This window comes from Stegostoma tigrinum, unplaced genomic scaffold (genome assembly GCF_030684315.1).
Source record: "Stegostoma tigrinum isolate sSteTig4 unplaced genomic scaffold, sSteTig4.hap1 scaffold_157, whole genome shotgun sequence".
Lineage (NCBI taxonomy): Eukaryota > Metazoa > Chordata > Chondrichthyes > Orectolobiformes > Stegostomatidae > Stegostoma > Stegostoma tigrinum.
Window position 1 is genome coordinate 240,725 of NW_026728098.1, and position 10,725 is coordinate 251,449.

At 45.3% G+C, this 10,725-nt stretch overlaps 1 long non-coding RNA gene across 4 annotated transcripts in view; it reads left to right on the forward strand.

The window, feature by feature from the left end:
• The window catches only part of LOC132207785 (uncharacterized), a 34,532-nt gene extending 24,364 nt beyond the window's left edge, over window positions 1-10,168 (forward strand). For all 4 annotated transcript variants that reach the window (XR_009443815.1, XR_009443813.1, XR_009443816.1 and 1 more), the window contains 3 exons: window positions 667-752; window positions 2,593-2,892; window positions 10,072-10,168. This is a non-coding gene — a long non-coding RNA (uncharacterized LOC132207785). The remainder of the gene's footprint in view (window positions 1-666; window positions 753-2,592; window positions 2,893-10,071) is intronic.
• The last annotated feature ends 557 nt before the right edge of the window (window positions 10,169-10,725 follow it).

Consider the following 10,725-nt stretch of genomic DNA (forward strand, 5'->3'; position numbering starts at 1 on the left):
AGCTAGTAGTTCTCTTTCGTCTCAACTAGTGACCAGTAGGCAACGGTCAAACAGTACCTAACCCAGAGGACACAAGCTCCTCTGAGACATGATGTTAGTTGAGTCTCATGAATAACTACCTGCAGATGGACTATCTGCAGATAAAGCATGGTATTAAATCTCACATACACTGCTCTCAACTGTTTTAATCAAAGTATTTATCACTCGTTGCATAGAAACAGATCACAAAACTGAAATGGCATATGCACAAATGCCAGCATAGAAGTTCTATACAGTAGCATTTTGTTTGAAGTTGTATTTGTAAAATAAAAGGGTGAAGTATTAACTTTCACAAATCATATTAACATGCTGTAGAAAACTGTGGAAGTGAGAAATTTGTTTTTTGATTCAATACATGTCTGACAAATGACAATTCAAAGAGATCTTTGTTTCAGCTGGAGTGGGTTGTGGAGTCGACCTCATTAGGGGCATTTAAGTGACTATTTGACAGGCATATGGGTGTTAATACAAGATAGGGGTGGAGGTTAGATAGACCTGAGGTTTAGGGTAAAAGTTCAGCACAACATCATGGGCTGAAGGGCCTGTACTGTTCGATGTTCTATGTATCTTATGCTGTATTCAAATAAGTAAAGTCAGTCAGTGACATTCTGGAACTTCCTTTTCCAGGGGTAGGAGTGGAAGAATCAGAGTGTTTCTTTGAAAATTGGCTTGATGTGTCTGTCCAAGGGTCATCTGGAGGAAAAAATACAAGTGTAAGTACTAAATCTATCATTGCTGATACACATGTAAACTGTAGATTTAACTGTACGTAAACTTTGTTTAACAAACTAGCCCACTCAATAAAGTGACAAAAATTACACACCAGATGTTTACTGTATTCTCATCATCTCTGTGATGTCTGGTGAGGGTGCAAGTGAGAAGGCTCTCTGCCATTAAGTTTGAGTTAAGGCGAAGTTGCATCATTACTGAAGTTATTTATGCTGTAAATGAAGGAGAACTGTAATGTGTATATCCCATGCATTATGTTCCTGTTATTGAGTGTGTGTTTTTTGTGTGTGTGGACCTATTGATCAACTGGAATTTTTGATTATTCAGCCCATTCCTGGTACCACGGGTACTGTTTAACAAAAGGTTTGCTGTCTTAGTATATTTCTCTATTTAGTCACTGCCACTATTAATGTTAAGTTATAGCGTGGTCTTTGCAGAATCTGCACAAAGAATCAGTCAAGTGGAGAAATGCCTCAAAGAAAAGCTGTGTAATTATAGAGTCATGGATGTTTATTGCACAGGAGGAGGCCGTGTGGTCTGTCGTTAGTGCACTACTCAACAAAGATCTGTCTACATTGAACTCTCAGTACATTGATTTCCTTTTTGATTGTTTGACCCATAGCCCTGGAGCCTACGGCAACAGAAGTGAATATCTAAATACTGCTTAAATATTCGGACACTTTCTGAATCAGCCACACTTTCCGTCAGTGAGTTCATGTCAACTAATGGAAAAAGCAGCTTCCAGTTATCCTTTCTATGCCCTTCAAAATCTTAAACACCTTTTACCAGGTCCCTTTGTCTGCTCCAATCTTGTCATCGGTCAGATGGGCAGGTCAGTGGCAGATTGATATAGCCTGAAGAAGGAATAAGATAAGAGAGTACTTAATGTGGCAAAGCCTGTCGTGCCCGATGGAGGTCAGCAACGGCAGTCAGCAGTGAAGTCCACTGGCAAGGATGGGCGGGTTTTAGCCCAGCGCAGGGAATACAAACCATCACGGGGGAAGCCTCGTTCAGAGTGTCTGCAAACTCGTGGCTTAGGAGAGGACTGTAATAGAACATAGAACAGAACAGTACAGCACAGAACAGGCCCTTCAGCCCACAATGTTGTGCCGACCATTGATCCTCATGTATGCACCCTCAAATTTCTGTGACCATATGCATGTCCAGCAGTCTCTTAAATGACCCCAATGACCTTGCTTCCACAACTGCTGCTGGCAACGCATTCCATGCTCTCACAACTCTCTGTGTAAAGAACCCGCCTCTGACATCCCCTCTATACTTTCCACCAACCAGCTTAAAACTCTGACCCCTCATGCTAGCCATTTCTGCCCTGGGAAATAGTCTCTGGCTATCAACTCTATCTATGCCTCTCATTATCTTGTATACCTCAATTAGGTCCCCTCTCCTCCTCCTTTTCTCCAATGAAAAGAGACCGAGCTCAGTCAACCTCTCTTCATAAGATAAGCCCTCCAGTCCAGGCAGCATCCTGGTAAATCTCTTCTGAACCCTCTCCAAAGCATCCACATCTTTCCTATAATAGGGCGACCAGAACTGGACGCAGTATTCCAAGTGCGGTCTAACCAAAGTTTTATAGAGCTGCAACAAGATCTCATGACTCTTAAACTCAATCCCCCTGTTAATGAAAGCCAAAACACCATATGCTTTCTTAACAACCCTGTCCACTTGGGTGGCCATTTTAAGGGATCTCTGTATCTGCACATCAAGATCCCTCTGTTCCTCCACACTGCCAAGAATCCTATCCTTAATCCTCTACTCATCTTTCAAATTCGATCTTCCAAAATGCATCACCTCGCATTTCTCCAGGTTGAACTCCATCTGCCACCTCTCAGCCCATCTGCAGCGAGCAGCAGCGGAGGCAAGACGGACCCGGAAGACTGCAGCTAAGGTAAAGCAGTTTATTTTTAAAATTACTTACCGGTAGCGGGCAGCGGTGTTTTTTTTTCCTCTCAGACAAGGAGTGGGAGCAGCAGAGGAAGTGACGAGGACCAGAGGGGCAGCCGGGAAGGAAAGCAGTGACCATATATATCAGCAAGGCGGCTAAACCCGAGGCTCTACAACTGTAGTGTCTCCCACCCGCCCTCCTCCTCTAACCTAGTTAATAAGGTAAGGTTCATTCTAAACTTTCTCTATTGAATATAAGTTTGTTATTAATTTGTTATTGTTATTTGACATAAGCTTTCTACTTTAGTATTGAGTTGGCGTTCAGATAAGTGGGGTATGGATGCTAGGGCAGTTGCTTGCTCCTCCTGCAGAATGTGGCAGTTGGGAGATGTGGCACACGTGTCCGCTGGCTACATCTGCGGGAAGTGCACCCAGCTACAGCTCCTTGAAAACCGTGTTAGGGAAATGGAGCTGGAGCTGGATGAACTACGGATCATTCGGGAGGCAGAGGGGGTAATTGAGAGGAGTTATCGGGAGTTGGTCACTCCTAAGGCTCAGGTCGAGGATAGATGGGTTACAGTTAGGGGGAGGAAAGGGGACAGACAGACAGTGCAGAGATCCCCTGTGGGCATTCCCCTCAGCAATAAGTATACCGTTTTGGATACTGCTGGGGGGGATGACCTACCAGAGGAAAGCCATAGTAGTCAGTTCTCTGGCACTGAGCCTGACACTGTGGCAAAGAAGGGAAGGGGGCAAAATAGAAAAGTACTCGTGGTCGGGGACTCGATAGTTAGGGGAATCGACAGGAGATTTTGTGGGCAAGATCGGGATTCCCGGAAGGGATGTTGCCTCCCTGGTGCCAGGGTCCGGGACGTCTCCGATCGGGTGTATAAAGTTCTAAAAGGGGAGGGCGAACAGCCAGAAATCGTGTTACATATTGGCACAAATGATATAGCCAGAAATAGGTTTGAGGATATAAAAAGTGATTTCAGGGAGTTAGGATGGAAGCTGCAGAGCAGGACGAACAGAGTAGTGTTCTCTGGTTTACTACCGGTGCCACGAGATAGTGAGGTGAGGAACAGGGAGCGGGCACAGCTGAACACGTGGCTACGCAGCTGGTGTAGGAGGGAGGGCTTCAGATATGTTGATAATTGGGATGCCTTCTGGGGAAGGTGGGACCTGTACAAGAAGGACGGGTTGCATCTGAACTGGAAGGGGACCAATGTCCTGGGTGGAAGGTTTGCTCGAGTATTTCGAGAGGGTTTAAACTAGTATGGCAGGGGGGTGGGAACCTGAGCTGTATACCAGAGGTGAGCGTTGATGCAGGTGAGGCAGTAGCAAGAGGTAGACCAGCTAGTGGGAAGGATTTTCCTGGGAAGGAACCAAGGGATCGGTTAAAGTGTGTTTGCTTTAATGCAAGGAGTATCAGGAATAAAAGTGATGAACTTAGAGCATGGATCAGTACCTGGTGCTATGATGTTGTGGCCATAACAGAGACATGGGTTTCTCATGGGCAGGAATGGTTGCTGGATGTTCCAGGGTTTAGAACATTTAAAAAGAATAGGGAGGGGGGAAAAAGAGGAGGGGGTGTAGCACTACTAATCAGAGAGGGTATCACAGCTACAGAAGCTTCCTTTGTCGAGGAAGATCTGCCTACTGAGTCAGTATGGGTGGAAATTAGGAACAGCAAGGGAGTAGTCACCTCGTTAGGGGTTTACTACAGGCCCCCCAATAGCAGCAGGGAGATTGAAGAAAGCATAGGTCGACAGATTTTGGAAAAGTGTGCACGCAGTAGGGTTGTTGTAATGGGTGACTTTAACTTTCCTAATATTGATAGGAACCTCCTTAGAGCAGAAGATTTGAATGGAGCTGTTTTTGTAAGGTGTGTTCAGGAGGGTTTCCTAACGCAGTACGTTGACAGGCCGACGAGGGGAGAGGCCATTCTAGACTTGGTGCTCGGAAACGAGCCGGGGCAGGTATCAGATCTTGTGGTGGGAGAGCATTTTGGTGATAGTGACCATAACTGCCTCACATTCTACATAGCTATGGAGAAGGAGAGGATTAGGCAGAATGGGAGGATATTTAATTGGGGAAGAGGAAACTATGATGCGATTAGACATGAGTTAGGAAGCATGGACTGGGAGCAGTTGTTCCATGGTAAGGGAACTATCGACATGTGGAGACGGTTTAAGGAACAGTTGTTGGGAGTGATGAGTAAATATGTCCCTCTGAGACAGGCAAGAAGGGGTAAGATTAGGGAACCTTGGATGACGAGAGCGGTGGAGCTTCTAGTGAAAAGGAAGAAGGTAGCTTACATAAGGTGGAGGAAGCTAGGGCCAAGTTCAGCTAGAGAGGATTACATGCAGGCAAGGAAGGAGCTCAAAAATGGTCTGAGGAGAGCCAGGAGGGGGCACGAGAAAGGCTTGGCAGAAGGAATCCGGGAAAACACAAAGGCATTTTACACTTAGGTGAGGAATAAGAGAATGGTCAAAGAAAGAGTAGGGCCGATCAGGGATAGCATAGGGAACTTGTGTGTGGAGCCTGAGGAGGTAGGGGAAGCCCTAAATGAGTTTTTTGCTTCTGTCTTTACGAAAGAAACCAACTTTGTAGTGAATGAAACCTTTGAAGAGCAGGTGTGCATGCTGGAATGGATAGAGATAGACGAAGCTGATGTGCTGAAAATTTTGTCAAACATTAAGATTGACAAGTCACCAGGCCCGGATCAGATTTGTCCTCGGCTGCTTTGGGAAGCGAGAAATGCAATTGCTTCGCCACTTGCGAAGATCTTTGCATCCTCGCTCTCCACTGGAGTCGTACCTGAGGACTGGAGAGAGGCAAATGTAATTCCTCTCTTCAAGAAAGGAAATAGGGAAATCCCCGGCAATTATAGACCGGTAAGTCTCACGTCTGTCGTCTGCAAGGTGTTAGAAAGGATTCTGAGGGGTAAGATTTATGACCATCTGGAAGAGCATGGCTTGATCAAATACAGTCAACACGGCTTTGTGAGGGGTACGTCATGCCTTACAAACCTTATTGAGTTTTTTGAGGATGTGACTAGAAAAGTTGATGAGGGTCGAGCTGTGGATGTGGTGTATATGGACTTCAGTAAGGCATTTGATAAGGTTCCCCATGGTAGGCTCATTCAGAAGGTCAGGAGGAATGGGATACAGGGGAACTTAGCTGCTTGGATACAGAATTGGCTGGCCAACAGAAGACAGCGAGTGGTAGTAGAAGGAAAATATTCTGCCTGGAAGTCAGTGGTGAGTGGAGTTCCACAGGGCTCTGTCCTTGGGCCTCTACTGTTTGTAATTTTTATTAATGACTTGGACGAGGGGATTGAAGGATGGGTCAGCAAGTTTGCAGACGACACAAAGGTCGGAGGTGTCGTTGACAGTGTAGAGGGCTGTTGTAGGCTGCAGCGGGACATTGACAGGATGCAGAGATGGGCTGAGAGGTGGCAGATGGAGTTCAACCTGGATAAATGCGAGGTGATGCATTTTGGAAGGTTGAATTTGAAAGCTGAGTACAGGATTAAGGATAGGATTCTTGGCAGCGTGGAGGAACAGAGGGATCTTGGTGTGCAGATACATAGATCCCTTAAAATGGCCACCCAAGTGGACAGGGTTGTTAAGAAAGCATATGGTGTTTTGGCTTTCATTAACAGGGGGATTGAGTTTAAGAGTCGTGAGATCTTGTTGCAGCTCTGTAAAACTTTGGTTAGACCGCACTTGGAATACTGCATCCAGTTCTGGTCGCCCTATTATAGGAAAGATGTGGATGCTTTGGAGAGGGTTCAGAGGAGGTTTACCAGGATGCTGCCTGGACTGGAGGGCTTATCTTATGAAGAGAGGTTGACTGAGCTCGGTCTCTTTTCATTGGAGAAAAGGAGGAGGAGAGGGGACCTAATTGAGGTATACAAGATAATGAGAGGCATAGATAGAGTTGATAGCCAGAGACTATTTCCCAGGGCAGAAATGGCTAGCACGAGGGGTCATAGTTTTAAGCTGTTTGGAGGAAAGTATAGAGGGGATGTCAGAGGCAGGTTCTTTACGCAGAGAGTTGTGGGAGCATGGAATGCGTTGCCAGCAGCAGTTGTGGAAGCAAGGTCATTGGGGTCATTTAAGAGACTGCTGGACATGTATATGGTCACAGAAATTTGAGGGTGCATACATGAGGATCAATGGTCGGCACAACATTGTGGGCTGAAGGGCCTGTTCTGTGCTGTACTGTTCTATGTTCTATGTTCTATCTCTGCATCCTGTCAATGTCCCGCTGCAGCCTACAACAGCCCTCTACACTGTCAACGACACCTCCGACCTTTGTGTCGTCTGCAAACTTGCTGACCCATCCTTCAATCCCCTCATCCAAGTCATGAATAAAAATTACAAACAGTAGAGGCCCAAGGACAGAGCCCTGTGGAACCCCACTCACCACTGACTTCCAGGCAGAATATTTTCCTTCTACTACCACTCGCTGTCTTCTGTTGACCAGCCAATTTTGTATCCAAGCAGCTAAGTTCCCCTGTATCCCATTCCTCCTGACCTTGTGAATGAGCCTACCATGGGGAACCTTATCCAATGCCTTGCTGAAGTCCATATACATCACATCGACAGCTCGACCCTCATCAACTTTTCTAGTCACATCCTCAAAAAACTTGATAAGGTTTGTGAGGCATGACCTACCCCTCACAAAGCCGTGTTGACTGTATTTGATCAAGCCATGCTCTTCCAGATGGTCGTAAATCCTATCCTTCAGAATCCTTTCTAACACCTTGCAGACGACAGACGTGAGACTTACTGGTCTGTAATTGCCGGGTATTTCCCTATTTCCTTTCTTGAAGAGAGGGATTACATTTGCCTCTCTCCAGTCCTCAGGTACGACTCCAGTGGAGAGTAATGTTTGACTTTTTAAACTTTTGTTTTTATTCTTCTACTGTTATACTAAGAAGACTGTAGTGCTGAACATTTTAACTTATTCATTTATTTTTATCACATGGAGCATGGAACGGTACAACACAGTACAGGCCCTTCAGCCCACGATGTTGTGCCGAACTTTTACCCTAATCCTGTGGTCAATCTAACCTCCGCCCCTACCTTATACTATCATCCATGTGCTTGTCTAATAGCCGATGAAATGCCCCTATTGAGGCTGACTCCACTACCCTCTCCGGCATTGCATTCCACTCCCCTACGACTCTGAGTAAAGAAGGATGGATAAATTTTGTACTTCTGCAACTAAAATTGCGTACCAAAGTACTTTGTACCTGAGATGGCACCGTCTAAGGCAACTTTGTACTCTTTTCTTTGTACTCTTGTACCCTGTATTGAATGCATGTGATAATAAAATCTCAATCTAATGCATAGCAGGACACTGGGAAGCTTAGAGGAGAAAAGGGATCCTGGAGTGCTTGTTCATGAATTCCTGAAGGGGTCAGGTCAGGCTAGTAAGGGTTGTTACAAAGACATATGGGACACCTCCCTTTATCAGTTGTGGCATAAATTGTAAGAGTGGGAAGGTCACTTTGGAGTTGTTTAAAAGTTTGGTTAGGCCACAGCTGGAGTCGTGTGTGGCATTTTGGTCACCACCCATTAGGAAGGATGTAATTGCACTGGAGGGAATGAAAAGGATGTTGCATGTGTTGGAGCATTTTAGCTGTGAAGAAAGACTGGAAAAAATCACATTATTTTCTGTGAAGCAGAGAAGGTTTGGTGGGTGAATGGAGGTCCTGACAGAGGCATATAAGATTATGAGAGGTAAAGATGGGTTGAATAGAAAGCATTGTTCCCCTTAGTTAAAGCATCAATAACAATAGGGCATAATTTTCAAGAGAAAGACGGGAATATTTTAGAGGTTTGAGGAAAATCGTTTTCATCCAGAGTGTGGTGAAGGTCTGGAGCGCATTGCCTGGGCGGGAAGTTGAAACAGGAAACCTCACAACCTTTGAAAAGTACTTGGATGAGCAGTTGACATGTCGTAATATTTAAGAGAATGGTCTAGTGTGTAAAAATGGGACTAGTATATGTTGCAGTGTATTTTTAGAGGTACAGCCTTAGTGGGCCATAGGAGCTCTTCTGTACGATATGATTCCATGACAACCCCCAGCCCAGGCAGCTGTTTTTTTCAGTCATCTCCAGGATTACACCCTTCGTAGTGTGATCCCTTGCGTTGTTCGCCCTCCCAAGTTCATTAGCTCACACTTTTCCTGGTTGAGTTCAATTGCTGTGCTCAGCTGACCAGTCTGTTGATCTCCTCCTGAAGTTTATTCTTCCTGTCTGTCAACCAATTTTGGATCCAGTGTGCCACTTTGCCTTTGATCCCATGGCTGTTATTTACATGGCCATTCCATCGATATCCTCCTCACTAAATTAGCCATTCGCTAGCGATACAGTCATACATCCTGTGTTTAAGCCCAAATGATGAATTAACTTGACAAATTTCAAGGGTCCTTGTGGAAAGCCCTGCACAACCCCACTCAAAGCAAACATCCTGCCAAATAGATATCCCTCTACCATCAATCACCTGTGCTCTCTGCCTCAGCCAGTTTTGGCTCCAGTGTGCCTCTTTGCCTTTGATCCCATGGCTGTTGTTTTCTTGCTCAATCTGCCAAGGGGGACTTTACTAAGCCCACATCAAATGCATAATGTGACCTCATCTTAACAAATCCATAGTGTTTATCCCTGATTATTTCTTGCAAGTACATTCTACCCCTAAGAATGTCTCTTTCTAGCTTCACCAGTGCTGAGATTATTCTGACTGGCCTTTAATTTCCTGGTCTGTTCCTCTCTCCGTTTGTTAATAGTGGGACAATGTTAATAGTGTTTCATTACTTCACGTGTGATTGACAAGGCTTTGAAAATTGCTGCCAGTGGCCCAGATATCTCCTCCCTCACTTCCCCCGCTAGCTGGTATACATTTCAGTTCGCCCTGTAGATGTATCCACTTTTAAAGTTGCTCAACCAGCTGCATCTCCCTGTCTCTTAACCTCTGATGCTCCGAGGTCCTTTGCCCTGATATCTTACTTGCAGTGTCCTTTTCCATTGTAAAGATTGACACAAAATATTCATTGAGGACGGTGCCGATGTTTTTCAGGTCCACACAAAGATTACCTTTGTGAAATGAACGAGGAGATATTAGAGAGGTTTGAGATTTACAATCAAGAAAGAAATTGACAAAATGACTTCCTTGGAGAATCATACAACATCCATTGTCCATTGTTGTAAACAAACAGAAGTTTTTGTTTCCACAGTTGTTTGCAAATAGCCAATCAAGATCATAAAATAATGTTTTAAGATAATTTACAAAGCAAGGCAATTGAGGAAGATGTATTGAATGTATTGAACTCTGAACTACCTCCCTTAAGTTTAGGAATGTCAGTATTTTTCTTCTGGATAACTTTTGCAGATATCTTCAAACAAGTAGCTGAACCCACAGATTTATGTGACCAACGAAGCCTGAGCCTTTTGCTTCACGATGCAGTCCAGATCCCTCGGCAGCTGGGTGAGGTAGCTTCATTTGGAGGCAGCACCATTGAACCAAGTGTCCGCAGTTGCTTCCAACATCTAAGTGTGCTCTGCACCAATTCATAATGTCAAGCGGGTCTACTTGCCAGTATGAATTTTGAGCTCATTTTCGTTTTGTTCACCTGCACATCTGCCAATGTGATATATCGTATCCATTGCACCCGGTGTGGCCTCCGCTCCATTGGGGAAACCAAGCAGAGGCTTGGGAGCCACTTTGCAGAACACCTCCGCTTGGTTCGCAACAAACAACTGCACCTCCCAGTCGCGAACCATTTCCACTCCCCCTCTCATTCCTCAGACGACATGTCCATCATGGGCCTCCTGCAGTGCCACAATGATGCCACCCGAAGGTTGCTGGAACAGCAACTCATATTCCGCTTGGAAACCCTGCAGCCCAATGGTATCAGTGTGGACTTCACAAGCTTCAAAATCTCCCCTTCCCCCACTGCATCCCAAAACCAGCCCAGTTCTTCCCCTCCCGCCACTGCATCTCAAAACCAGCCCAGCCTGTTTCTGCTTCCCTAACTTGTTCTTC